The following is a 26,312-nucleotide window of genomic DNA, read 5'->3' as shown; positions in this document are numbered from 1 at the left end:
TGTAGTAATGTCCTCAGCTGGGACTTTTTATATTTGCTTCATTTTTTCATTGCAGTTCTCTGTTTTTCTCAGCCAGTGCTGTGAAGCAGCTGGAGTATTAGAGATGTTACAAGAATTAATATTTTTTTAATCTTTCCTCCAGTCCTCTCCCCTTCACCCCACCTTTCTATCAATGCTTGTGCAATGATTTCTGTTAGTGCACATCCTGCAGAGAGGAAGCTGCTGCTTTCATCAAGTGAAACTCTGCAGTACTTTGGTTTGTGAAAGCATCTGAAAGCCATCACCTGATATCAGAACTTAACTCTTGCTGTTAGAGACCTATGAGGAAGCAAACCTTCTCATCCCTAGGAGTGCAAAAAAACCTAGAATTATCACAGCAATGGCTGTGGAGTCTGCATCCTTGGATAGAGTCCAAAGCCATCTGTAGAATCCAAAGCCAGTCCAAAGCAGGAGGTTTGAACAAGAGGATCTTCTGAGGTCTGTTCCAAACCTAATTATTTTGAGATGTTGTAATAACTTTAATGAGAAGGTTTAGGGGTCACTGATAGAATTACAGTTAGGAGAGACAGCAAGAAAATGTTGGATACATTTATATAAAATATATTTTCATATATACAGGCTCTGCTAAATTTATATATACTTATTTTCTTCTTGTTCATTATTCATAGCATCATAGAATCAACAATATCCCACACTGAGATAAATGAGTACAATAGTTTAGCAGGATATCTTAGCATGCTCCTGGGCTTAAGATTCTGAAAGGTTATTTTGTCATTGATCTCAGTGATTTTACCTGACCAAGTGCAACTTTGGGAGTCTGACACCTAAAGAGTTTCAGATTTACTTTTGGACGTGCAGGTTCTAGAATTTTTGAAATGTTGGTTCTTCAAATACATGTTCTTCATTCAACTGACAAGAAGTTTTTAACCAAGTAATTGCTACAAAGAGAGCAAAAAGCATTTCAGGAAAAAAAAATCCCAATATTCTTTTCTCTTTGTGCACTACTAAAACAAAAAGGGGGCCATACTCTCACTCCAGAATCTCTTTTGTTGTTGGCACACTGTATACACCACTGGCTGGAAAATGAATACTGCAGGAGTCAAAATGGATGATGTCACTGCAAAATGTTTGGTGGTATGAAGATTTGTCACAGTTGGTTTTATTTTTCCAGAAAGTAAATGGACAGGTGGTCATGAAAGCAGTTTGAGCTGCCATCTGAATTTGTGGGGAATAAAAGCTCGGCATCAGTTACGTCAGGTTTTAGTTTTCTGTCTAGAAGAATAAATTTAAAAATATTTACTGCTGTGGGGAAAGACACATACCTAGGTCTTCCTCATTGCAGTTTATCACATTTCTATGCAATAGACAAAGTAATTACAATAAATCACAGATTGGTATCTTTGGGTCTTCTTTGGGAGCAGTGACAGTCAAATGCCAAGCCTAGCCTGGACTGACACAATATGCTGACTGGCAATGTTGTGGAGTCTCATTGCATTTGCTGGGTTTGCTCTGATGGAAGTGAAGATACCTGAGACTAAAAATAAAACCACGGCTCTGCCGTAGCCTCCAGATTTCTCAGTCCACTTCAGTGAGACACAGAATGGGAAGTTTTTAGCTGCAGAAGGTCAGACCAGGTTTCCCCTTGTTACTCCTTTAGCATGATAACATGGCCATGCTGCCACAACATGAAGTGAGATGCCTGCTTTAGTCTGTCACAGCCTTGTAAAAGCCTTATGAAGAGAATTTTCTGTATCCATCCCTCTCCAACTTTTACTCTTTGGGAACATTGCCTCCTTCAGCAAAGCAATGGATTTTAGATGAAAACATCTGATAGGACTGTGAATGTATGATAACACACCTTATATACAATATGAGTGTATGAGCACATACATGGGAATTTATGTACTGTCATTTAAAGTAGCTTAATGTTCTCTGGTGTGTATTTTTCTCTGGTCTATCAACAGTGTGCTAAAGGCTGTGGAGTGATGGATATGTAAAGGTGGCCAAGCCTCTTCTTTCTTCTTTTTGCATCTTAGCATGAATTCCTTAGCTAAGCTCTGAAATTAAAGGAGATGTCTTGTCAATGGATTATTCTGTGCTTAGTTGAGACTAGACTGCTATGTTTACAAGTTAGGGGAAGTGTTATGAAAATAGGCCTAGGAAAAGAAAGTTTCACTAAAGTGGCTTGGTTGGTTGAGGTTTCAAAGAGATCTGGAGCTGCAGGGAATTATTTAGGCACTGCTAGAGATGGGTGTAGGGGCACAGCATCTGCTCACCCTCAAAGTCCCAGCATGCACACCCCTCTGTGCCCTGCTGGGTTTTGAAATGCTCAAACCTGTCAAGGTGATCTGCTGCTCCTGCCCTTTGAGGAAGCTGAATATTTAACTCAACACTTCCACTGAACCTGACTACCAGCTCTGTGTCAGTGCAGGACATCTTTTTAATCCATCTGTTTTTCTCAGTGAGAAGCATTCCCTATTAAGTTTACAGGATGACAAGAAAAACAGATTTATTACCAAAGTTAATGTCATAATTTCTGTGGAGTAAAAGCACTATGGCTAATGCAATGATGAGGTATCACTAATAGCATTACTAATTATAACTGCTGCATATTTATAAATAGCTAAAGAATATCATTAAGTATGTGAATCATGAAGAGCTAGCTTAATTGTGTCTTGTCTTGTTATCACACAAAAACAGCTCTTTGACTAATACTTAAAACTCCTTATCCATGAAAAACATCAGGATTTCATTATTTAACTCAAACATTACAGTGCTGGTGCAGTATAGATACTGTGGTTCCTTCCTCTCCTTCCTCTGGCCCACAAATGTGAGCATTCTTTTTATACATTAATGTACAGATTAGCTTCTGTTTCACACAGACTGAAATCTTTCATGCCTCAACTCCCAGCAGTATCCTTTGCCTAATTTTGTTTCATTCACATGGGAGGCTGTGAGTGTGGCTTGTAAACACCCTTCAAATGAGGGTCTTGATCCCAGTAGGAGTTCAAAAAGAGGCACAGATGCAAATGTGATACCAAGATTGTAATTTGCCTGACTACTGCTAGAGGTTACTTTAAAATTTGCCCGTGGGCTTTGGGATTTATTCAGTGTATATCCTGCATTGTTCATAAGCTCCTTGGAGCCAATGAGGAAGTAGATTGCATAATCATTTACACTGCAAGTTGCAAAAAGAAATTTTAGATCTTTTCTGTGTACAGCAGGAGCTATTTGGGGATAAGCAGGGTCCAACAAAGAGTTTGGTTTAAGGTTGTATGTTAAAATCTGAATTTTTTATTAATTTTGTTCCTTGTTATCTTTTTTTTCCCTCATTTTTCTTTTTTTTTTTTTTTTTTTTTTTTTTTTTTAATCCTTATTATCTTTAAATACACTTTCCAGTGGCTTCTAGTCTTTGAATATCTGCTCTGAGATTAGGGTATGTCCTTATTATGATTAATCTTCATTTAAAAAGCCCTAAAAAATATGTGAAGGACAGGCTGGGGCTGCAGTTACACACTCTGAAGTTGCTGTGCATGCTGTTTCACAGTTAGAATGTATTTCTTGGAATGCACTTGTCTCAAGGTTAATGTCAGCTGAGGCATTACCACCAAGACTGCAATTAAATCCAGTCACCAAAATCTTGGCCAATACCTTTTAGAATTATGAAGCAAAAGCTGCACTGCTGTCATGGAGGCTGAGCAGTCCTTTTAGATGTTAAAAGTCTTTGTTAAAAAGACTCCTTCCACCTAACCCTGAGCAAGGCTTGGTGAAGATTCATGGTGATTTAAATAGGGGGCAGGAAAGGTCTCTCCTACAAATCAGCTTTACAGCTCCCTATTTATGAACTTCCAACCATGCCTTGCCCTTGTGGTAAACAGACTCTTAAAAGAATCTGGTGTTGGCAAATAAATTACATAAAGACAGTATCTGATGGATATCCCAGTCTGTTCTTTAAGCCTGGAAACACCACACTTTATGTAGTTTAATTGAAAATTCAGAATGTTTTAAGATTCAATGCCTTTTCTAGCTAAGTAATGATGTTTATGATTCTGAATATTCATTGGTGGTGACACCTTCTGTGATGTCACTGTCAGGAGGTGAAGATGGGAGAAAAGAAGAAAACCAGACAAGTTTCCTGTACAGACATTGAATTCCAGACACTGAGAGCTTTGAATAAAATGTGTCCTGTGGTCTGGGAAGAGAGAAAGGCTTCACACAACTAAATATTATTTGTGTATTTGCACTAATGCCTGTATTTTGAATTTTATCATAAAGCATGAAGAAATGGAACTTAAATAATGTTCCAAAAAGCTTATGCTAAATGATCACTTAGTATCTTTTTTCAAAGACTTAGTCTTTGAATGCAACAATTGTTTCGAAGAAATGAGAATGATTAGGTACTCCATAGATTCAATTCACAAGTAACTTAATTGGTAAACATCTTTAATACATATTGTGCCTGATAAGAAGTGGAACTGACATATTTTTTGCTTCACTTGCTACAATATAGTTGTAATTTTGCAATTTATATATATTAATTTTTTTTATAAGCAAACTGTAGTCAGTATTTTTAAAAGAATTAATATGGAAAAAGAAAAGAGAAAATATCTGGGGCAAGCCTTGTGTTTGGTATCAGTCTGTAATCTGGACAAAGATTGTCTGTAACCTGAAGATTTTGATCTTCTTACTGACAAAGCTTTTAGTGCTGCTGACTTTAGTAGCAGAACTTCCTCTCCCCCTTCTCTTCCCCCAAGCCTGATGGTTTTTTCGTGTAAGCACAGCAAAATGGGCTCTGAGAAACTCCAAGTCCAATCAAAGAAATTTGCCTGAGCATTCCACACCCCCAGCCTCTCTGGGAAGGAAAGGATTTAATGGGCTTGGCACTCATATGAGTGTCCAATCTTCATCCATATTCTGAGAGAATACCTGGACTTCCCAGACAGCTGTTTGGATTTTGATACAGTTGTTCTTTGAAAGTAAAAAAGGGGGAGAAGCATATTTTAAAAAGCCCCAAGTATTCTATCAAAACATTTACAAGAATTTGAATCTTGAGGGTCTGAAAGCATTGCGTGCATTGTAAAAAAGAAATGTAAATTACTAACCGTAAGCACTATTTTTTAGATATTGATGTAGCAGGGTAAGCAGGCATGATATTTAAGCACATAAAAAGTTAGGTTTTTAAGAAGAAAACTTTGAAAATTCATTTGCACACTATAAGTCTTCAATTTTTCAATTTAAAAATATGATTGCATTCACACTACTCATGATCTCACACAGAATAAAGAATTTAAGCCTCAAAGACTGCCATATCTTCAAAGAGCCTTAGAACCCAAAATTTCCACATCCTACCTATAAGATCCAAGTTATTGTTATTCTCAAAATTACTAAGTCTGAAACAACTGTATCCTTTCTTCTTTCCCATATGTGTTCTCATTGATGGCACAGAAGAATTGAAAGGACTCTAAAGAAACTGCACGTGTGGGTTGCTGCACTCCTTTTCCAGGCTGATGCATCTCATTCTTAAGCTGTTCCTGCTGCTAAAGCCTTTGCTCATCTTGTCACCCTCTTGACCCCTCATTGAGTAGCTTGTGTCTTTTCAGAACAGATTAGGACCCTGTGCAGTGCTGCAGATTCAAATGCTGCGCATATTTAATGCCATAATCTGCTCTTTTCTCATTTCCTAATTTCTTTTTTGCTTACTAACTATTGCTGAACACTGGACTCATATTTTCATGCAGTTAACTGTTGCTACCTTATGACTCCTTCCTGAGTGGTAGCAGTCAGCTCAGAAGCTGCCTTTATGCAATTATTTCCGGATTGTTTTTCTTGCTTAATTTCAGTGCCCTGACACTCAGTGTCATTCCCCCACTCATTCATTCCTCAATACATAATTAGATTTGCAGGTTACTGGCTGTGCTTATCAGAAATGGATGTTGATTGCAGTGTGTGCTCCTTAAATACAAGCTGTGCACCTCTAGATGGAGTCAGGAGCTTTCATCTGTGTCAGGCTTACAAGTGCAGCTGAGTTGTTTTGCCTCTCACAATTTTGGATATGATGCTCCTAAGGAGCATCTGGACACTGAATGATCTGATCAAATTTTTTTTCCTTTCATTTCTTCTACTCCTTTTTTGTGACCTTCCATAGGAATTGAATTTGTGGAAAGAGTATGGGTTAAGTTTGGCAGGGTAGGTGTTCCAACACATTACTCTGGACCTCAGATCTGGGTGTCACTTAAAGAGGTTTAGAGCTCTGAATTAAAGATACCCTTAGAGGTTTGCCACAAAGTCATCCATTTCCAACTTATTATGTTTCTTTGCTTCTTGTCATCTTAAATTGCAAATTGCAGTAGATGGGCTGAAACTTCCACGGCAGGTGTGTCTCTAGTGTGTTTTCTGTCACACCGACAACTTTCCTTACCAAATTATTTTTAACACCAACTTTCAAATTACAGTTTTACTTAAAAAACATCTAGTTGGAGCTCTGTCAGTAGAGGCATTCCCCACAGCTCAATACTGGGCACAGTGTTGTTTAGTTTATTACTCAAATACTTTGATGAAGGGGCAGATTGCTCCTCAGCAAGGTCACAGATGACACAAGGCTGGGAGGAGCTGCTGGTTCCCAGAGGGATGTGCAGCCCTTCAGCAGGATTTCAACAGGATGGAGAGATGGGCAGGGAGGAACTGTCTGAAACCCAGCAAAGGTGAGTGCAGGGTCCTGCTCCTGGTGGAGAATAACCCCAGGCACCAGCACAGGCTGGGGCTGAGCTGCTGGAAGGCAACTCTGTGGAGAAGGACTTGGGGTGCTGGTGGACAACAAGCTGGCTGCCTCTGGTTGTCTGAAAAATGATGGAAAATTTTGCATGAATTTTCATTATTTGCTAGATTTCCACCAGGAATTATATTCCCTGTGCCGATTCAAGCAACAGTGTCTGGATACAATTATGGTAATTTCTTCTGGGGTTACAGGCATCCTCAGAAGATGTGGATTTAACACATTTATTTAAACCTGTCAATAAAATAATTCCTGTCAGCAGAAAAAAAAATGGTTGACATCCATCTGTGTTTGTCTTCCCCATTTCTGTCAGTGTATTCCTTCCTCAGTCCTGCTTCTTTACAAAGAAAATTAGTTTAAATGAACACGCTTTCCATTCATAACCAAGACCTGTAGCAACATGAAGACATCCACAACTAAATTAAAGATTTATACTTTAAGGGAAGAGACCTAATGAATACTAATTTAAGCAATGAATCTAAAAGTACTAATGAAGCTGTCTATGTAAGGATCACTCTGATAGGAACCTTGTGTGTTCTGACCTGTGTGTGGTGAGGGTAAAGCAGCATCTTTGAAAACTTACATTGTCAGAAAGATTTTTGTTGTTTTATACTGGGTCAAAGGCAGAATTCAGATGCTCTACTTGAGCAAGACATTTAGTCCAAAGTCTGTTGGCTTGCAGAGAGGAAATGAAACCCAGGAAGACATTCTGGTTAGAGAATTGCTTCTAACCAGCTTTTTGTGTCTTGATTTCATTATTATAAACTGTCCACATGCCATTTTTAAACATTATTCAGCTAGAATTCACTAAATATATGTGTCTGTACATACATAAATATGTATAAAGGCAGAAGGCAAAGAGAAGATCTGGTGAAACAGTTGATATTTCTCTTTATTGCTCTGCTTTTTAGCCCTCTCACCAGCTTTGCTGTCCTCTGGATGCATTCAGGGACCTTCACACCCTTCTTAAACTGTGGGGCCCAGAAATGCACCCAGGGTGAGGCTGTCCAACACTGAGTGCAGTGGGATGATCACTTTTTGGATGGGCTGCTTGTGCTGTGTTTGCTGCACCCCAGGGTGGGGTTTTCCTCTGTGGCTGCTGGTGCACACACTGCTGGCTCACTCTGAGCTGCTGCCAGCCAACATTCCCAATATTCCCTTTCTGCAGGGCTGCTCTGCAGCCACTCCTCTCCCCATTTACACTTCTGCCTGGCCTTGCTTTGTCCTGGATGCAGAATATAGCACCTGGACTTGCTAAATTTCATCCCATTAATCATGCCAATACAAGAAGGCCCAATTTTACTTTATTGTTGTTGGCCAGTAGATCTAATGAGTCTTCAGGTTTGGGGTTTTGGTATTGTAGGGGTCTTTTTTTGGTTTGGTTTGGTTTTTTTTTTTTTTCCAAGCAGCACATTGTTTCAGGTTTTTGTACCAGCCCAAATATTTCCACAGATCCTTAAGCAAAAAGCTGGTGACTATCATGCAGGCAGCACTCAGTATACACCAGTTTTATACCAGCCACTGCAAACAGCTTGAAATTGCTTATTCCAATCCAGCCACACTACAGAGAGGCAGGAGAGAGGAGCAGGAGCAGCCAGACATCTTTTGGCAACTGGACCTCAGCACTGGCCCCATTGGAAATGTGAGCAAGGCTGGTTTTAGCATGTTCTTACTGCCTGTCTCCAGCCAAGCCCCTGAGAAGAAGAGCAGCCAGCAGCTCATCCCATTTCCCATTTCTCTGTGGGGATGACAAAGGCAGGCTGCCAGGTTGGTGCTGTGATGTGCTGACTCCTGCAGCACTGCAGATGTCAGGATCAGAGATCCTGAATAGCTCAGAGGTGTCCTACCTAAGTCCAGGTCTGGTGTGTAGTCTGGAAATCTGATATACAGAGCATCAGTAGAAGTTCTTCTGTAATGATCTAGGAAAGGGCTGAATGGGATTTTCTAATCCAAAAACATTCCCTGGAAAACCAAATTATATATCAGTAAACAAATGTGCATGATAAAAATTGATAGACTAATAAGCAAAGGCTTCCTATATCATGAGCACATTAGAAATATAGATTCCCTAACAGTGTCTATAAAAATTAATTGTTGGATTAGCAAACAGAGGAAAAGTGTTATATACCAAATTTACTAAAGTTTTATTAATGATCCAGAAGAAAAATCTGGCAGAATCTAGTGAAGTCAATGAAATTTGAGAATGATGCAAAATTACCTCATAACCTTCTTACTTCCCCAGACACCAGAAACCCAGGAGGGAGGCTGGCTGTGGCTCTCTGTGCTGATATCTCCACAGATCCCCAGGCTTTGGTTACTGCTCTGCTACTGAATCAACACTTTTGAAGCCTTGTGTGTGAGAGCAGTAGTGAGGGAACCAAGGTTCTCCCCACATCCTTATTCACACATCCTTACCCAGTGACAGTGAACTGGAAAAGATCAGTGCTCTATTTGCAGGAACATAGTCTATGAAAATTACTAAGATCTGTTGCTCCTGAAAGTGTTTTGGCATGAAGAAGTGTTTGCATTCTAAAATAATAATTTTGACTAGCCCAATTTTCAACTAGAATGGATTGAGGAGCTCCTATGTTGTTGCATGGGATGTTTTGAGCCTTCAGCTCAAACTGTGAGAACTGCTTAGCTCTGGGCAGGTTGAAAATGCACCAGGCTGCAAAGTCTGTCTCATTTCTGAGCTGTTAAATTTAAGATTCTGCAACCATTAGTCAGCTTGTATTTGGACTGTGTCATCAAAATTATTACTATAAAGAGAGAAGCACGTGGGAGGGTTTGTTATTACTTTTTTGTGAGTCTTTGTTGGGTTTTGTTTTCCTCAAACAAAAGTTTAAATTTATAGTGCTCCTACAGATGGTCATTGTAGAAAGGGCTCTCCCTCCTCATTCATACCTGCACCTCTCTCCATACATGTGATTTCTGAAATATATAATGGCTCTTCCACACATTTCCCTTCTTTGATCTTGGTATTAATTCTTCTAAACTTTAAACATTTGTGTCAGTCCTTATGTTGATAACAGTGAAAATTGTATTTCTTCTGACTGGTATATATATTTAGTCATACTTTTCTTCCTGCAATATACTTTATTAAAAAACCCAAATGATCAAAAGTAAAGTGATGTCTTAAATTGTTTCCTGAAATGAAAATTGAAAAAACTGTTTAGATAGGTAATAACATTTTGATCTTCGTGGAACAAAACTTTCTCATCTTCTATTTTGAAATAACTAATTTCAATAGTTTCTTGAGTTCATATTTATAAAACAATATAAAGAAAAGCCTAAAAAATGCAATTAAACATATTGACTTTTCAACACTAAGTACATTTCTTGATACAGTTTTTAATTAACGAAATATTTACACAAAAATCTTTTGTTCTGCTACTGAAGAAAAGGCATTTCAAAACTGAGGAACTTGGCTGAAGACATGGACATTACATGGTTTTAATAGATAGACAAAAAACATGTTGCAGCATCAGGAGATTTCACCAGGTGCTTCATCATTCAAAAGCTAAAATCTGATGGCTATTTAATAACGAATTTACCAGTGCAAAACAGTTCATTTTGTGTCTCACAATTGGTTGTCCATCTCCTCTAAGCATGTCAGTTTTAGGAGCTAGAAGGTTTTAAGCACTTTGGTTCCTTCTGTGAACTGCCAGTCTATGCCCAACAGGTGGTTTCAGAGTGGCTGTCACAAAGCAATGAAATCACAGTTCCTTCAGCTGTTAATGAAATAGGAAATATTCCAAAATATTTTACATACTCAGGTATATTATTACTGTTATTGCTGTAGTAAACAAGTATTGAGAAAAAAAGTAACCTCCTTTACAGCATCTGAAGCTGAGAATTCTGAGAATTGACTGTCTGAAAAATTGTTATTCTGTTCAGAACTGGCATGAAAATTTGATCACATTTCAAATAGCCATATGAAGCTTAAAAAATGAGAAAGAAGAATTCTTAAAAAAAAACAATGAAAGGAAGAAGAAAGGCTCATGGTCTGATGGACTACAGAATGCAAGCAGCAACTGCCTGTATTCAACATGTTGGTCTGTGTCATGCTCTCTGTCACTGATCCTTCACAGTGTTTCACCACAATGGAATACACCTTTTATTTTTTAATCAAACTGAAAACACCAGAAAACTAGCAAAAACCAGAGGAGCAGAAAGCTGTTTTATGTTGTCATAGTAACAGAAATTTCACAGTAACCATATTTGCCAGAAATTTGTGAAACATTGCTCTGGGCAAATTTACATTGAACAAATTTCTAATTTCTTGTATAATTATTAAATAATGCCATTCAAATATAATGAATAATGCAATTCTCATTAATATTCACCAAGGTCTTTACTTTTATTAATTCTCATTGGTCTGGACAGTTTGCTTTCTGGGGCAGAGAAGTAGGAATTTATCTGAGATTTTTTTGATGTGCTTTACCTTCTGGAATTCAGGGAAAGGGAAAATAATGAGAGTCTGTGTTATCATGGAAGTGTGTAGGAGAAGCTTAGACAATAGAGTACATAATTCATAACCACAGTCTATTATTTAGGATTAAATGTCCCTCTCTAAAACAAAGATAACAACAAATGTGTTTAGCCATGAAAAAGTCAGACAGCTTGCATAAAGAGCCCCTTTGGTCTAATTTTCCACTATGAAAAGAGTCAGAATAAAATTCTGGTCCAAAAAAATCCAGTGAATGTTTTGCTAAATTGGACTGGGATTAGTGCTGGAACCTCAATTTCTGTCCATAACATAGGAAGGCAGTTCTGACCAAATCAGGGATAACTAGCTGTTTACTGTCATGTTATCAGATCAGCTTCCCCACCTTTAGGGGCCTCTTCCTGCAGTGAGAACATTTAATTTCCTCCTGGTTGCTGAATTCTAATTTCCAAATAGCAATTTGTGTAGGACAGACAAAGGTGTAAGATAGGATTCTGCCAAACAGAGGCACATCAAGCATTTTTGTGCACATTTCTGGGTGCATCTCATGGATATAAGAAAACTCAAGCACTTTCTTCCTCACAGATAAGAGCACTGAGCCTTTCTGGATTAAAGAAAAGGAGAAATGGAAGTAAATGTGTGTTGGATTTAGCTGGTGCATGATCTGTCTGTAGAGGAGTTATGGAAAAACACAGCCAATTCCTTTCCACCAACTCATGAAACATGATATGAGATTGCAAAAGGCTGAATTTCTTGTCTCAGAGGTGGAGCTGAGTCAGATGGCCATGGGAAATGTGCAAAGAGTGTGGAAGCCACACCAAACCCCAGAGAGGTTCCAAGCTCAGGGGCACAGCCTTCCCCTGGGGTGATTCTTGTGACAGAGGCACTGTGGCTGATGTACACAGAGATGGAGTGCACTGGGATATGGCAAATCCTGGACCAGAGGAAAAACAATCAGGAACAACAAGGAATGGTATTGTGCATAAGTGAAAAGGCTGTTGTCTTCACCTGCTTTCCTGGGTATAAGTTTATCCACAGATATTAAAAAAAAAAAACCAAAAAACTAAAGTGATTTCCATACTTACCCACTACAGTGGGAATAGCTGGACATCAAGTATTTTCAAAAGAAATCTCTGGATCTCTTAGAGATTGTAAAAATATTTTTGTTTCTTATCTGCAGCATATATTAATTTTCCTTGTTTACATTTCTTTTATAGAAAATCAATGGGCCTCAGCAAATTACAAACATTGTAGCAGCTTTCCTTTAACCTGCCAATATATTTCTTAATCATCCTTTCTATTAATAATCCTTGTATACATGCAGTTATTCAATATTTAGCACTAAAACTTTAAATGCAATATAATGCCTTACTTCAGCTTACAACTCATACAGAACCAAAGTTTGTTTTTTTTAAAAAAAACTCATTCAGCTCTTTCAGGATCCATTTAAAAATACCATTTATAGAAGACAATCATTATAAGCTTTGTTATGGCTCAAATATTATCTTTCTTTACACTAAACTTTGGAAGAGCAAACCTGTAAAAATAAAACTCTCTTTTGTTTTCCTCTTCTGTTCTTCAGCATTTATAAATGGAAGAAAGATACACCCTTTATGATAACAGAAAAACATCCTGAAACTTAAAACTGAAAACCAAAACTTTATCAGCATCTTTTCTAGCTAAACAACATCTACTCCATGTCTTTTAAATGTATGATCTGGAGAAAGATGGTTTCTTTTCTTTAGGACCTAGAGAGGAGGAAAAGAAGTTAGCTCTTCCCTAATTTTCAATTTATGACTGCTGTCCAAGTTTTGCCCTAGAAACCAGCTGCTTATGAATCTGTACATCAAAACTCCCTCCAAAAGCTTTAGTTATAGATAATTTTAGACTCTGACCTTTGAAGCTTTTGAAACAAATCATCACCTAGTGTCTAAGAGGGGCACTTTTAGAGAAAAGCTCTTTATCCAGAAGAGTACATCTCCTTTTTCTCTTTATCCTAGCAGATCACTACATGTCCCCATCCCTGACATTTAATTGCAGCTAAAGCAGGTGGAGAAGGGGTGTGTGTGGGGAGGCAGGAGGTGTTTCCATTGCAATAAATGGCTATGCTTCTTTTCCTACACTTAGTACTCTGAAAAACAAGGAAGCCTAATTGCCTTTGAAAGGAGTGCTTAAAGTTATTTTTAAGCTAAATTTAAATATATTTGTTGAAATGTGTCACTCTGATGATCTGATTCCCTCTTCAAATTTCACACAGGTAGGACATTTTTTTCCATGCTCTGTTACAAATTTAAAGGGAAAGAAAGGAGTTTTAAGCATTTTTCTGCTCCAGCTATATTTGAAGAATATATTTTGTGGCAGGTAGATATAACCTGTGTCCCAGCCCTAGCTGAGCCTAGCCTTCCAAAATCCAGAACTAACTATAATTACAGAAAATCTTCTCACATGTGTGAATCACAGTACAAATGGGTTAAATCTAAATTGGCTGACATCCTTAAGATATAACATGTGTCACTGGCCTTGTGACATCTGTGATAATTAATAAGCAGAAACTCACTTATTTTGCTGTCTCGGTTGTCTTCTGATAGTGCTGGATTTTTATTACTTTAAGAGAAAGAATTGACAAATGGTGAGATATTCAGGGTGGCAGAAATGGTAACCATATTCCCACAGAATGATCCAGGATGGAGGGAACATCTGGTCCAACACCTCTGCTCAAGTGGGGCCAGTTGCCCAGGATTGTGTCCAGATATCCCTTCATTATCATGCAGGATGATTTCACAGCCTCTCTGGTCAACCTGTGCCTGTTCTTGGTCACTCTCACAGTGAAAAGGTGTTTCCTGGCACTCAGGAAAACTTTTTTTCCCAGTGAAAGGAACTTTTTTATCATACTGCTTCCCAAGATCCATGCTGAAAGATTTATTCTTTAAAAATAACTTTTTTGGGAAGCTGGAGCACATCCTTTTCCGAAGACATTAACTTGAGATGCCAACAACTTCTGCAAGCCAACCTCTACAGTTCATGTAAATCTGCCCTGTGTTTTTGATGTCAGGAGAACAAAAGTGGCTCATGACAAATTTTTATTGCTGGTATCCATGTGACTGATGTCCAAATTCACTTGATTAAAAAAAAAAAAAAAAAAAAAAAAAAGAGACAAAGAGCTCAGCAGAGAGTGAGGATATTCAGCTCTGTTTGCTTCATGTGCATGCTGACAGCCTCAGGCATCAGAGGAGTGTAAACTGTGCTGACATGGGGGAAGGTGCTTCCAATGATTGTCTCAAAGTCATTGGTATTGCAGACCTACCTTTTCTGGCTTGACAGGCACAGCTGATGGAAACAATACTTTTGGTGTTGATAATTTTTCAAAGCCAAGCTGTTTAGCCACGGTGACAAGATTTGTGGCACCTCATCTCTTTATCAGTAGCAGTACTTCAAAATACACTCTTTGCATATGAATATTCCCAGTCATCATCTTCCCTCTTTCTCTCCTTCAAATTTCCAGACATTTGGTTCTAACCCCAGCTCTGTACTTGTCAGTGGATTACATAACACCTGAAAGTATGCTTTATTCCTCAAAGAACTCAGCCAGGTAGGGAGTAAATTGAAATTCCTTTTTTCCAGCTTAACCTGACCCATGGCAGCAAACTGCAGAAGCAAGCACTTCTGAGGGGGTGACTTTTGTTTGGTTTGCAGCTAAGCCACAGAGAGAGTAAAGCATTCCCATAATATACCATGTGCATGTGAGTGTCAGTGTGTGGGTCTATTTTGCCTTGTCCACTCTTGCTGAGCTACTGTCATTTGTTGAAGATGGGTATAAGATACAGCATGCTCCATGAAAAACAAGATCAAAATATTTTCCAGCAGACAAACCTTATTTTAGGGTAAATTTTTCTAGTTTTTATTAGGTTCCAGTGTTCACAGTGAAGTTATGGCAGAACCAGCCTGACTTTGCTAATCATCACTTCACAGTGGATTGCAGTGAGATGGATGCAGAAAGATGCAGTGATTGTACCTGAGATGGGAACTAAAAAGGACATCTGGATGGTGGTATGGATGAACATTCCAAAGGGTAATTCCATATCATTCCCATCAATTTATGCCTCCTTTAATGAACATCCAGAACAAAAAAAACCCTCTTATATTCTCCATCTCTTGACTTTCCATCATCCACTCACTCTACAAAATATGATGTCAGCAAATGACCTATTTGTCCTCACATAAAAATAAATAAATAAATAAATAATCTTTATAATTTCTTTCAGTTTCTTGAGTTCAGGGTTCATTTAGACCGAGCTTTAAAAGTTTTTTGTTTTCACAACAAAATTAAGATTATACTTTATTTAAAAACCAAATAAAAATAAATACCATTTGCAAGAAATCACCTGATACCCAGGTTCTGGACTTTAAGGTGGTGTGACAGGGAGAAACAACCTTTTTGCTTGAAATGCATCCAAATTGCCCAAACCTCTTAAGATGCATCGCTAAGTCAGAAAAGGAAGAGATTCTCTCATTTGCAAGAGACTATCCACAAACACAGAAATTTAGACCCCAAGCACAATTTGCTTTTTTGGTTGTTGGGGTATTTTTTTGTTTGTTTTTTGGTTTTTGTTTTTTGTGGTTTTCTTTTTGTTTTGTTTTGTTTTGGTTTTTTGTTTTTTGTATTTTTTTTTAATTTGGCCACCAAATAAGAAATAACATAAAAATAAAAAAATCCACTGTACACTGGGCTTCTGTCTGGATTTCTGAGCTTCCAGCTTCTCTTCATGGCCCCAGTATATTTACCACAGCACCCTGTCTCCTGCCTGGGCTGGAGGTGAGCTGCAGTTTGTGAATGGTATATGGGTTTGTCTTTTTCCCCAAGGTCAAGAATAAGAGGTAGTTTCAAAGGCAGGTTTATAATGCTATTGTCCTTTGTGAAAAACAGAACCATTTAGTCTCCCTAATAGTGACTCTAATTAAGGATGCAAATATTCAATTAATTTGGAAAACGCAATGGGCTTCACAACTGAGTGAAATAATATGAATGAAGTAATTGGCCTGGGACCACAATTTATCTTTATACTCTCTCCATTTCACAAAGGCATTACTTTGCTGAGAGTTATGTTTTATTCACACACTTGAGTACCAAAGCCCTGGGGATGTGGGATATTTAATTACATCACAGCAGCACACACAATGGTTACAACTCACAGGACACATTTTCTATATTCCCAACCCTGTTAGCACACAACCCCCTGCTTTGCTGTCCTGGGAAAGAGGTATGTGGAAGGAAATGGCTTTGAGGAATGTGGATTTATGAAGTGCTTAGGAGCTTGTATCTCAAAACAATCGTTTTGCCTGAGCAGGACTGGTAAATGATCATTACTCTGACAATCCTTTGCTGTAAAGAAATCACACGATGTGCTGTGATGGAGAGAAGAAACCAAGGAGGAACATTTTAATGGTGGGAAGATGCACAGCACCATGCAACAGGCCCAGACCTATTGGCTGGGAGTGAGGAGGTTTAAATTTGTGCTCTATTATGTTGTATGAGCTGTTGGATGAATCTCCTATATATCTTGCAACTCTGCAGTCCCTTGGTGATTATTGGAGCAATTCTCTTTCCCTCCCTAGCTCATTGATGCTAATAATAGTGTTTCTACTCATCATTTGGATATTGCTCAGGAGTCAGAGTGGACTCCAGACAGCTCATTCCAGGTGTAACACAAAAAGCCACCTGACAGAACAACTCCTTCAACTCACCCCTACTCTGCCCACTACCACAGAGGAAGGCCTTGCAAAATATTCTCTCTCACGGGGAAGGATTTTTGTATGGGACTAGTATTTTAGAAGGGTTTCTTCCAAAAAAATATACAGGCATCTTCAACTGGACTAAACTCTCAAGAGTACCCCATCTCACTGCTCACTGGTACAAGTTAAATGGAATGTCTTGTCTCACAGCAGCTGCTCAGGTGAGGTGGTGTCTTTTTCCAAACAGAAAAAGGAAATATCTTGGGAGGTCTCAGTTAGAGATATATTCTATCTGTCTGGAGCATAAAGCCAAAAATCTGGCTATAATACTCAGGAACAGGCACATTCAAATGATTGGTGATTGCTAAATATCAAGTTCCAGGGCATCTATCATACCTTAATTTCCTTTCACCTCCAGTGAACTGTGAAGTCTTCATAAATGATAATGTTGTGTGAACTCTGTCAGGTGATGCATCCCCTCATTTTCTCTTAACAAGAAGGCACAGGCTCAGTATTCCAGACTCAGCATCAGAAATCAGAGGCTGGACATGAGTCATCAGGGTGTGCTCACAGCCCAGAGAGCCAAATGTGTCCTGAGCTGCATCCAGAGCAGGGTGGGCAGCAGGGCAGGGAGGGGACTCTGCCCCTCTGCTCTGCTCTGCTCAGACCCACCTGTAACCCTGCATTAGCCCTGGGGTCCCAGCACAGGAAGGACAGGGATCCATTGGCCACAGTCCAGAGGAGAGACACCAGGGTGATCAGAGGGATGGAGCACCTCTCCTATGAGGAAAGGCACAGTTGGGGTTGCTCAGCCTGGAAAAGAGACCCGATCTGATTGCAGCTTTCCAGTACCTGAAGGGACCTGACAAGAAAGATGGATTTTGTGTTCAGATATTTACTTTGTTAGTTTTTCTCAAAAGCATCTTAGTTGCAGAACTAAATTCAACTTTGATAAAACCTGTCATAGGATTAGGGTTCCACTCTGTGACCTTCTCAAAGTAGCATCCTCTCATTTAATGTCTTAAGGCTGACCTAGACATTGAAATACTTATGTTGTGCTTCCTTATATGTTTTCCAACATGTTTTTCATAACTTCTCTAACCCCCCTGAAAATCCCTAGCCAAATTGTAGCCAGATGCTCAGCACGCTTGAAGAAATACTGCAACAGCAATAAAATATGTGCATAAAAAAAGCTGAGGCAAAATCGATTTCAATAATAAAGCACACTTAATTTTCAAGTTCCTGAGATATTATTAAAAGAATGAGCAGAACAAATAGGCAAGGAAACATGAAAGATATGTTGACAGAGTTCTAGCAAGCATTCAGCAGGAAATTTAAGTTAAACTGATGCTCACATCATGCCTTTTGTAATGGCATCCATTAAGGATTCCCTGGGCAGGAGTTCACTTCCTCCTGAAAGCTAAAGATTAATATAATCTTAATTTAATATGTGCTCTCTCTAGCTGTAATGTCTATTTAGAATATAAAAAGTCTTACATAGTTGCTGCCCTTTTTATTTAGCATTTCATCAAATGATTGAATAAATAACACAAAAAAGAGTTCTTAAACAACATTAGGCTTGCATTATCAGTCTGTTACAAGGCAAAAGCATCAGAACTAATTTTACCCCCATTATGTGCTGGAGGATAATGACAATGCCCAGGTTCATCTGACTGCTTTCCCTCAGAAAGCCTCTCCAGCTCATGCAGAGACAGAATCACCTCAGAAATTTTTGTGTTGGGTCAATTGGAATTGCATTTCAGGTCACTCTTCTCTCTTCATTTACCAGAGGCAGCCTAAGACAACTGCCCAGCTACCTTAGCCAGATATGGAATACTCTCCATGTCTGAAGCAGTGGAATACAGCTGCAGAGTACATTTCTCTGACAAAAAAAAAATCAGAAGTTCTGTTTACTGTCTTTGATTTGGCACTGAGTTTGTACAATGAACCCCAGCTTTCTGTTGGAGGGTCTGGTTAATCAAACCCCACTGTCTTCTAAGCTGTAGGAGAAAGGAAGGTCAGTGGACACAAGTTTTATTTCAAATATTCTAAGCTGGGTTGGAAAGGCAACTCTGGTTATTTAATAATTCCTGTCTCTGAACATGTCTTTTCTCCTCTGTAATTTCTTGCTTATTTTTAGTATCAATAATTCTATAGCAACAAGCAGTCTCTACTCTATATACAAATCAGGAATACTTTAAAATGCAAACATCAGCATTTTAACAAGCTAAACAAGGGACAGCATGCTAATTCTGTATAGGATTTTCAAGTGAGCTATCCTCAAAGGACCATATAATCATTAAAACAAAGAGGTTTGAAAATGAAATTAATATTGCACTTCAGCACATCAGAGAAAATTCTGTCATGGCCTAATATATTTTTCCTAGCTCAAATAATCTTGCTCACTTTCCTATGAGTTTAACAACTTGGCTTTAGCTTGTTGTTTGTTGTGGCTGTTAGGTACTTTGATAATCACTTTATTTTGCTTTTATGCTCTGGAGGAAAGGGGAGCTCCAGGTAAAGTATAATAAGGGTCAGAAAGCTCAAAGTAGAAAAAAGAGACAAGAATAGCAACACTGGCAAATCTCTAAATATAATCTCTGGTGCCAAGAACACCACCTTTTGTAACTGCAAGATTAGTGGATTTTGCAATTTCATTTATCATAAATACCAGTCATATTTGGGTGGGATAACGGAAAACACTTGGGGGAATACCTGGGAAGGGAACACTTAGGGGAATTAGATAGTGAAATCCCATTAAAAAAAAAATTAAAAAAAAATCTCTCAAGCTCAAAAATAAATATTTCTATTTGGTTTTCCTCCTGCTAGGTCCTGCAAAATACTGTGTACAGGACATCATAACTAAATCATACAAAGGAAAAAAAAAAAAAAAGAAGATAATTTATATTTTCTGGAAGGGCCTAAAGGGGACAAATCTACAGATTGCAGTGAACTGCAGTTACCAAAATTCTGTGAATCCAGTGGAATTTCTATATTTTATGTTCCAGAATTTCTGGATTTTTCAGCAGCCCCTTCAAGCTAGAAAATCCCAAGCAGTCCAGCCTCCATATATATAATGGCAACAGAGTACAAATGTTTTACTTGGAAAACAAAATATTGGTAGTGTTATTTCAATAATGAAATATTTCAAAGCGAAATATTTTAACTATTTCAGATGATGCCTGAGAGATAAATGTAAAAGCCTGAATTTTCCAAAATTGCTGTGCCTAAGAAATTATATTATGCAGACCAAATTAATTTCTAGAAAGACACCCTCAAAAATTTATCTGCCTGGTTTACTGGTTGGCAACATTTTCTAGACCCATGTGGAGAAATTTCTGTGATCAGACATTCAACAAAGGAAAAGGATAATTGTTGGACAGCTCCTTAGGTGGTATGTTCAGTAATCTTTTGTGAACTTTTCATGAGCTGTCATCATTCTGAAACCAAAGAAGATGTCTGGGACTATTTGCAGAATGCCAAGTGTTCAGTTCTAAATCTGCCTGCTGCATTTGGAAAGAATCCAGGTGATGACTGTGCAGGCAAAGAAGATTTAGATCGGAGTACTCAAGTTCCTCAGCCATCACTTGAAAAAATCCACTGACATTTTTAAATTTTGAGCAAGAACAACATTCAGCACAACCACAGGCCATTTACCAAAGGGGAGAATATTAAAAATGCCATATTATGCATCATTGTCCCAGCAGAGTTTCATTAAAACAAGATATCCATTGAAAAGTGATTCTGAAAAGGGCAGTCATAGCTCAAATCTTTTAACTTGATATGACTCAGTTTACTACCAATGTCTTTGGAAGTGGGGGATATGAGGTTATTTCTTATTAAATCCTCCAAATACATTGCCAGCTCTCAGACAAGCTACAGATGCTAGAGGCTTGCTGCTGGTTTGAAAAGAGCCTTTAACTCTCCTTGTCTCCTTAACATACATACCTTTTGGGGCTACATGAAATGGTAAAGAACCAGCAAATTTTCTTTACACATTCAATTTATGACCATCCCAATCCAGTTACCATTTGCTCTGCCATCTAAATTTTTTATTCTCTGAATCTTCAATATCTGTATTGCTTTACTCTTACCTATGCCTTGTATTCTTCTCTTTTTATCTCATGTGGGTACCTATCTCCCTGCTGCATCCCTTTTCTGCTAGTCTTTCCTGAGGTCTTTGCTGAGCTAATTTTCAATGAGGGCAAGTTTTTGGCTGGTTAGAACCAGCAGGAGAGAGGGGGACAACCACAAGCAGACTAATTTGGGGTGAAGTGGAAGAAAACCAGCCCAGAAGAGCAAGGACAAAGCAGGCTTGTCTGCCATTTATTTGCAGCACTGTCATCTGCTTGCACACCTCTGGATGAGCCAGGAGTTTGCCTCATCAGCTGAAAGCACATCTATTTCTACACACTTTTATTAGAGCTGGCAGCTTGTCATGCCAGTACATTCTTCTGTTGCAGTGCATTACATGGCACAACATAGCAGTGTGATGAAATGAAATGTCAGAGCTACATCAGATATATTTAGTGTTTTATGTGCCAGTGTCCAGCAGGGGAAAAACACTATTAGATCACAGACCCATGGTACATGTGGTTAGGAGTCACTTTTTTGCCATGCTCAGCTACTCTTATGGTAATGGAAGATAATATTTGTAATTTACCTCTCCAGTGCCACAAAACCAACATGAAACAATTAGACAATTTTAACTCTATGCATTATTTTTTCACCTACAACATGGAAGTTGCATATTGAATGCATGGATTGATCCAGGCAACAAATAAGATGGAATCCCAGTGTTCACAGCATTTTTATTAGGGATCTGCAAGAGGATGAAGTGACATTTTATTAATGAATTGTAGCATTGACATCATCTGGGTAGATTTCAGTCACATGAATCAAGGAGGGTTGCACAGTCTAGCATACAAGTCTGGTCTCAGAGAACTTATTCTTTGTTTCTCATTCAGGTGGTGACCTGTCCTTAGTTCTAGAGGAGACCATTCAATTTTATGAAAGGTACATTCAGTTGCAATTGAAATTTTACCAGTATTTTTAAAAGGCATTTTAGTCTATTTGTGAAACACAAACCCATTTCTTGATGAGGGTTACATTTTCTTATTTTCAACAAAATTATATTTTCATGGGATTTTAATGTTTCCATGGGGATTTTTTATTTTCATCTTTTTTGTTTTCAAACAGAAGCAAAACTGTATTTTTCCAAGTACCTTTATTGTCCAGCTATTGAGACTGCAAAGGAAGTTTTGTTTTTATAACTCAGTATGAGGACCAAGCATCAAGCCATTCTTCCAATTATTGTAATACCTCAGAAGATCACAGCACCCAATATTAAGAGTGGGGATGAGTGAGGAAAATACATTTTCTAGGACAGTTGGACATGTGCCTTCATTCTCATTGATGGCTATAAATGTAGAAAAACAAATTGCATCACTTATCTCCTGTAAAGGTTCATTGAGGACACACCTGCATGTCCTGGTTTGGGAAGTTCTAGCAGTTTTATATTTGCTTAGGTTTCATTTTCCAGGGGACAGCAGGAAAAGGGATGTGCTCCATCTCCTTAAACTGTGGGGCTTTTTTGACCTTCTAGGTTATACATCACCTGAAGATACCAGATTGAGTAAGAAGAAAAACATTAATATTGTAACATAACTCACTAATAGTAGCACATTCTTCAGAGTTGACATTATTGAGGGGCTCAAGTTGCTGACAGACCCAAAGAAAAGGGAATGGAAATGGTCACACTAGGCCCCACAGATATTTTTGTACTTGCTCGTGCTATCCTGAGAAACATGGATGTTTGACCTCTAACAAGCACTTTATTTTCTTCAGAGGGAATGGTTGAAAGGTCTTTTTCTGCAGACATTCATCTTTGTAAAAGGAAATGATGGTTTTTATAGAATGGCCAAAACCTGTGTGAAAAGGATTAAACAAAAGTGTGTCTAAAAGCAAGCATATTCAGAAAAATGAAGCTACAGGCTAGAAGAATTCCAGAACTTTAGAGTGCCTTAAATTCCAACATTTATTAGCTTTTCAACTTTGCAACCATTTTGATGATAGATAAATAGACTTTTCCATTCTCCTCTTCTCTTTCAATTTTAGGCAAAAATAGCCAGAACACTCCTTCTAAACCTTAAGATAAAAAGATTTCATATTTTAATCTCTTTTCCATAGAATGTCTCTGATCATCACATAAGTGCTCTTGTGCAAGTGTATTTATATATGGGTCCTATTCTGAAATGAATTGAGTGCTTTGAAGACCATAATCTTGGGAAGCTGACCTGGGTCATAATTGCATAGATTTCTATATAGAAACTGCTATGAAACAAGGCACCTTTGTGTATGAGACAGAAATAAAAAGTGACTCACCTGATTCTCATTTCTTCCAGATGTACACTGCTTGCCTTTCCGTTGTTTTCTTTTCAAGAGAAAATGTATTTATGACAACATTCAATTTTCATTTCTGCAGTCCCTATAAATGAAAAACATACAATGATGTAATTTAATAGGGAGTGTGTTTGTCCACAAATTCTTAAGTATATCAAGAATAAAAAGTTTCTTGTTGATCATATTCTGTAAATATGCAAGTGTGAAATTTTACTGACTGAAACGCAAAAAAAAAATTTATATCCAAAAACTGATGTTGCTGTGTTTAAATGTTCACCCACAAAGGTATTTTTTGAAGTCAGGTTTGTGAATTTTTCATTTATATCATTCTCATTACTCACATAAACCACATAATTAAGGAATTTAATATGAAGCCCCATAGCAGTAGTGACTATTTGGAAGTGATTAAACACCTGAATAATTTCAAAAACTGGTTTACAATACAAACACCAAAAATATTCAAACATCTTTGAATATTATGGTGATAATTAATGGATGAAATATTGGAAAGCAAAATTTGTCCAAAACCATATTTATTGGTAACTTTTGGTTTCTTCAGCTCACAGTATGTAAATGGAATTTTATTACCTGCTCTGAATTCAGAATAGAAAGGTAATAAATACATGTTTACTTGCTTTCATTCAATTCCTGTGTTCATTTCAATAAAATGTTTCCCTCTTAATACTTTCAAAGCAACATAAGGAAGTTAGTTCCAATTCCATTAGGTCTTTTCAAGTCATAGCATATCAAATACCTAGATATTCAATTCTCAGGTCTTGGTAGCTTATGTCAGTTTTGTAATTTCCCATTAAAAAGAAACAGAAATTGTTTTTAAAGGAGCATGTCACCCTGAGTGCCACTGCACAGCTCATAAATCCAGTCCTTGTTTTAATTTAGTGTGTCAGAAAATGACTCATTTGTTCATTACACCATTAATTCATTCAGAAGAGTACTTTGTCAGGGAAGTGCAGCTACTATAAAACTAATCATCTCAGACTATCTACTGCCTGGAAAGACAAGGATACTTCCTTCTCAGGATGGGTGGAAGCATACCTGGGCTCAAAAAAGGCTTATGCTTAAAAATTGTATTAGGCTAAGTAACAGGTTTTCTTGGAAACCAACCAAAAAATATCAGTGACAAGTATTAGAATTCCCCCAATTCATTAGGGTAGATTAGTTTAAAACAGCCCTGCCAGAGTATTCACAGAATCACAGAATGGGTAAGGTTGGAACATTTAAATCACTTCTAAATGTTTATAAATTTAGAGAATGAGGAAACAAATTTTTGGTGAATATTGTCACTTTCTGCCTTTGGTGGAGCAGAGGGTGTATCCCTCAATCTCTCACTGGGGTGGCTGGTTACACTCTGCTAAAAATCTCTACTACACGAGCACTGCAGCTCCAGTAGCTGTCCCTGTGCAGTGCAGTCACTGGGGAAACCAGAGCTCATGACAGGGCAGTGCTGAGAATATTTACATCCCTTGGATCCTCCTGCTTACTAAACATCCAGGTTTAGGGATCCCCTTCTCTTCATCTTGTGTGGCTGAACTGCCTGGTATGGAGCTCCACTGTCAAGGGAATCAGACCTGAATGCAGGCGAGTGAAAGGACAGTCCCAGCTGTCAGACTGAAGAATGGACAGAAATTAATAATTTCCTAGGTTATAGATTCAGTTCTGGATTTTCAGCTGCCTTTGATGTTGCTTATATAGGCTGTTTATTTATCTTAGAAGAGCATCTACACGTCCCAGTTGGGATTAGAGCTTGTTGGTGACAGCTGGCTCTGCTGTACCAAATCCTCACCACTATCTCCACAGCCACATTCTTCTGCAGCTACTTGGACCAACTGTGAAACATACCAATGACTTCTATTCTACCAGGAACACCAAAGAAAATGCAATGTTTTCCTTGGAGAACTCTGAAAACAGGCTCCTGAGTGTCTGCCAGCCCTTCTAACTTTCAGAAGTCATCTTCCTGGTAGATGAGGGAGAGGTTATCTTACTCTGCTTAAGGGTTAGAAAGGTTGATTGTTCTTATTATTGTAACATGTTTGTATTCCCAGTTTGTTTAATTTGCCTAGAGAACTGTGAAAGCACTCTGCAAATTAGGCAAGGAAATAATGTGCTAAGATTTTTCTATGAATTAAACAAAAATTATGGCAAAGATTATTTTCCTCTTCTTCTCCCACATTGTTTCCCTCTGCTCACAGTACTACTCTTGTTCTAGACATATTTGAAGAACAGGATGCTGCATGGCTTGAAACAATGAATAGGAGCATGCAACACTTAGTGTGATGAAATAAATGGATTTTGTCACTAAACAGGATTAAGCCATGATGAAGCAAGGTGAATCTAGGGATACACAGTTCAGACTCTGGCAGAGTTTTCATTAGGTGTATTCTGGTTAAAGAGAAAAGCGCTTCAGCTTTTATAGTAACAATCCTGAGGCTACATTTCTACCTTGTTATAAATTCAGTCATAATGCAGATTTTACTTTATGTTGACAAAAGCTGAAATTAGGACAAGTCATGGTAGTGTATCTTCCATTCCAGGAATTTTCTGGGTTTTCTTTCCAGTACACTAAGGTAATGTGCAGAGACAGAAAAGAGAGATGAAATTATTTTTTTTAAATGGAATATTTCTAAGACTGTTCTGTATCAATTTAAAAAGTGGGGTTTTTTTGTTTTGTTTTTCTTTTCTTCTTTGACTTTGGTTGGCTTGTCAGTTCTGTTGATTTAGGGGTGATTAGCATTTTTGCATCATTAATTTCTGTTATTGTACTCTTTGAAATGTATTATCCAAGACTGCTTGCTTTTACTGAAAGCCAGTTATTCTACTATTTCAGGGCAATGGCTTTCTAACCAGAAGCAGACCCAAAGCTAAATCACAGATCCAGCCACTTCCTCTGTACTGTGGATATTTAGTATCTGAATATTCTTCTAGTAGATAAGCCTTCAATTTTTC

Source organism: Erithacus rubecula (genome assembly GCF_903797595.1).
Source record: "Erithacus rubecula genome assembly, chromosome: 5".
In the NCBI taxonomy this organism is placed as follows: domain Eukaryota; kingdom Metazoa; phylum Chordata; class Aves; order Passeriformes; family Muscicapidae; genus Erithacus; species Erithacus rubecula.
This window is presented reverse-complemented; position numbering follows the sequence as displayed.